This window comes from Nicotiana tabacum, chromosome 10, assembly GCF_000715075.1.
Source record: "Nicotiana tabacum cultivar K326 chromosome 10, ASM71507v2, whole genome shotgun sequence".
Taxonomy (NCBI): domain Eukaryota; kingdom Viridiplantae; phylum Streptophyta; class Magnoliopsida; order Solanales; family Solanaceae; genus Nicotiana; species Nicotiana tabacum.
The window spans coordinates 163054741-163059096 of NC_134089.1; the positions used below are offsets into that span (position 1 = coordinate 163054741).

The 4356-nt window shown below is 35.5% G+C and overlaps 1 long non-coding RNA gene across 1 annotated transcript; it reads left to right on the forward strand.

Moving 5' to 3' along the window:
* Positions 1-223: 223 nt before the first annotated feature.
* On the forward strand, positions 224-3971 carry LOC142164803 (uncharacterized). Its single transcript, XR_012695862.1, has 2 exons — positions 224-3009; positions 3119-3971. It is a non-coding gene; the product is annotated as an uncharacterized LOC142164803 (long non-coding RNA).
* The last annotated feature ends 385 nt before the right edge of the window (positions 3972-4356 follow it).

A 4356-nucleotide genomic window follows, 5' to 3' on the forward strand; every position in this document is an offset into this window, starting at 1 on the left:
ATGTTTTGTAGTCATACTATTTTTCTAGAATTTTTATTTTTACATAATCTTGAAAAAATACCAAAAATAGTTTCATTTTAGGTTTATCTTTAATAGTTTATTTTAATTAATTATGAGTATTTTTATAGGTGTTTTATACTATTGTACAAGAAGAATTGAATTTGGGTCTATAATTTATGAATTTTAATCCAATAATACATAGATCCAACCCAATACCCAAAAGTCATCTAAGCGCAAATCTTGTAGCCTATACCCCATTTCCCTTGAGGAGATTAAAAAAAACTAAACCTTTCTTCTCTTCTTCCAAAAACACTAGAGAGACCCTTCAGCTGTTGCTTCTTCTTCGGCTTCACACTGCACGAACCTAGAGCAGCCTTCCACCTCCAGTCCCTCAATCAGCTAACTCCACCACCCCATTCCAGCAGCACACCCTAACACCACTCCACCCCTTTCCTCAAATCTCCAACCACCAACCAACGGCAGACCACTTGAACACCCTTAGACGACCACACACACATGAACAGAGAGGAGGACCGAAGAGAAGAAGCAGTTGTTGCCGCCCTCCAACCATCTTCTCAACCCAAACTCGCCAGCTAACCAAAAAAGCTGGGAAAAAACCATAGTTGTTATGTTTCTTTTATTCTTATATTCTTCCTTCCTGATTTAAAAGAAAAACTAAAAAATATCTTCTCCTTCTAATTTTAGTTTTTAGTTATTCGGATAGAAAATACCCAAAAAATATTTTAATTTCTTTTGTTCAATGGTATTTCGAAAAGAAAATCGAAACAGAAACGGAATTGCGCTTAGGAGATCCGAGTTTGAGTTCGAGGTTTTTCCGGGTTCTACACTCGTTCGTGGTTTGATTCGCATTTAACATTGGATTTTTGAGCTGCTTTTCGCTATTGTTTTGAATTTTTCGGTCAAGCTTTGTCTGCAAGCCATCTTTTGTACATTTGGACAGAAATTTAACGGGAGAAGTTTGTTCATCTGAGGTCCAATCCCTTTCCTTTCTCTTTACTTTATTGTTTTAATGATGACTAGAATATTGGTGATTTTAAACATGATACTGGCTCGTTGTCTTCTAGTTTTTCTGGGTTCAAGTTAGTGTTGAAGTTGTTAGAAATTTATGGAGTATTATATGAAGTGATAAAATTAGTTTTGATATGAATTTTTGTTTATAGTTTATTCTTAATTTGCTTCGATCGTCATCGCGAAATGGGATTTTGACTTGTTGGAAGAAGTTTGGTGAGTAAAGTTTTTAAATAGCTTCAATTTCAAGTTGTTACTAAAGTATTATTCTCGTTTCTGTACATTTGTTCTCCTTCATATTTTTTTAATCTCTATTAAAATTTAATTTGGTTCCTAATATTGCTAAAATTATTTTCTCACTGCCAAAGGAAACGATAAGTAGTATATTGAATTTTTTTTCATAAATTGAAATTGAGAATTCACATGGTTTAGAGCATGAGCATGTGTGTTTTCTTTGAATTTTTTTTCCTTTTTTCTTTATAGGTTAGTTCGACAAATGAGTCGGCATCATGTTTAAATCACTTGGTCTTTTATTTCAACTTGATTTGTGTTATCATCGTGTTGGATATTCTGCTTGCTTGATTGAATATGTAGTATGGGCTTTTAGGTGATTAAAGTCTTACAAAAATGAAATTCTTTGGAGCGGGACATGGGATTGGATATTAAAATGAAAGAAGATTTGAGCTTGTATGTTGTCGCTTTGTTTATTTTATTACTCTGACCGCTGGGAGCATGTTAGGTCTGTCAATACACGGGTAGGCAAACTTTAGGTCTTTATTTTATTTCATTCGAGGTGAGAGGTCGTTCCCTTTAGTCTATATTTAGGGGAATGCCCCGTAGATTTTGTATATATTATTATCCGGGGAATGCCCTGTCGTACATGTAAAAGGAGCTGTGGCGAACATCGTAGAAGAAGTAGCGTAGGATAATTTAGAACTTTAATTTTCCTTCTTTTAATTTTCTTTCAGTTAGGTGGGGATGACCTTGAGCCTGTTTTGTGTTTATTTTTCTTTTCTGTGATTTTACCTCAATTTGAATGTTTTAAAAGTCAACTAGATCAAGTACGCAACCGTACTAGTTATGGTACTCAGGGAATGCCTAACACCTTCTCCCCGAGTCAAATGAACCCCCTTACCTAGAACTCTAGTGTAAACTTAGTTTTGGAGTCCAAAGTGTTTTAAAAGAAAAAATTATTTTTTTAAAAACGGTGACCTGGCACACCGAAACCAATGTCAGGTGGCAACTCTGAAAAAAAAATTTTGAACACAATTTTTGTCACTTTGTGAATTAAAACCCTTTTGAGCTTCAAAAATCACTTTTTATTATTTTAAGAGGGGTTAAGTGAGATTGGTAAAAAAAGGGGTGTGACAGTGATATGCATGAGTTTGTCAAAAGTCCCTGCTTCTTTTCCCATTGCTATTCAGCTTCGAGGACAACTAATATTGCAGGCACACCTTTTACTTTAGCTTGCACAAGCTCTTTACCCTGTATTTGCAGCTCCACTTGATGTCCAAAAAGACGTGTACTAAAATAAGCTAGTCGATCACTTGAAGGACTTGCATTCTACTCTTCAACCTTGTCCTCCTCCAAGTTGAATCAGATCCATTTGCAGCAAATTTCATAGCACGAATTCCCCAGGCGAGCATACTCCAATGTATCGTGAACCAATGAATGCTCACAAATGGCAAAAGAATTATCATAAAATGAATGTCCAGTTACACCTCCAAACATAATCAATAAGTAATCCACAATCAGTGACCTCACTATATCATATGCTTCATCCTCATAAGATTCATTTTCACAAGCAGTACAAGTCTTCCAAAGTATATCCTTCCATCCTTTAACTAGAAACTTAAATGGCAACGCACCAAGCACAAGTGGCAGATCCTCGTCTAGCAGCTACATGAGAATCAGTCATTTGTTTATGGTATCTTGATGTAATGGCATGGAAACCTTCACCTTCCAAAGCTGTAAGAGCAGGTACAAAACTTTCCAAGGATGCAACATCAGCTCCCTGTACAGAACACATTATTTCTCCACCATTTCTACAATAACATAATTATTAATAACATGTTTATCACCTTTGTAGCCTTCTATTTGCTTGCACATGAGATCAACTCGGTTATGGAGGTCTTCATGGGCACTTTTCAAGTGCAGATTATCGACTTTGACATGTTTTTTATATGATTCATCAAATTGCTTCACAATATCAACTGTTGATTCTAAATCTTTCTCATCTCCACTTCTCTTTTGTTTCTTCGCCACAGACTTGGAGGTTGCTCCGGTTCTGCGTACTGTATTATTAACCATAAGAGAATATTGAGTATCTCTGTGCCTTGGATCAGGACCAATTCTGCAGCTTCTAGGATTAGCAAATACATGCTCTAGCAGCTGGCTATGATCCCGAACAAGGCTTGCATCTGCAAACTCAACAACCTCTTCAATCGACTTGTCAATCTTCTTATTTATGCCCTTTAACTCCATTTCACTGGTCAGATTTTTCTCAGACTTAACTTCTTCCAGGTAGCGAGTAGGAAGATGTTGGTGTTGAGGAGGACCGGGTATTGGTGGAGGATTAGAATTTTGGGGAGGTGTTGCGTATTGATGGGGTGCGGAAGGATTTTGCAGACGTTGGTTTGGTGTGTTTTGAGGAGGTGCTGGGTTTTGAGCATTTTGCTAGTTAATATCTGGGACGTTTATGGTGAGGGAGAGGTTTGCCAAGTTGCGGACCTGCTCAAGTTCCCCTTTCAATTCCAGTATTTTTTGGGACCAAATTATTCTGGGCCGGAGTACTCCGACCTTCTGAAGTTTCAACATTTTTCGCGTGCGCAACATTGTGTTCCTTTTCTAATTTCATTCAACTTTTTTCTAGTTTTCTTTTTTCCCCATATTATTGTTTTATGTCTTTCGACACCTACTTCTTATACAATAAATATTATTTTCGTGGAACTCCATCAAAAAATTTATTTAAGAAAACATTTGCATGGACCTAGTTGAAATTTTTCTAAAAAAAAAATAAAAAATGACTTATTTATTACTTTATACTGTTATATTATATTGTATACTATAACAGTATAATGTTACTGTAACCATAACTTTAGCTTTACACAACAGCACCTAGAGGATTCAACAAATAGTATAATTGTATACTATTACAACATATTATTACAGTATATTGCATATTATTACAGTATACTATAACAATATATTGTATACTATAATAGTATACTGTTGCAGTATAGCTATATACTCCTATAGTATATTGTATACTATAGCGGTATATTGTTAGGTAACTGTGTTCTTCTTCGATTATTACAATATAATGTT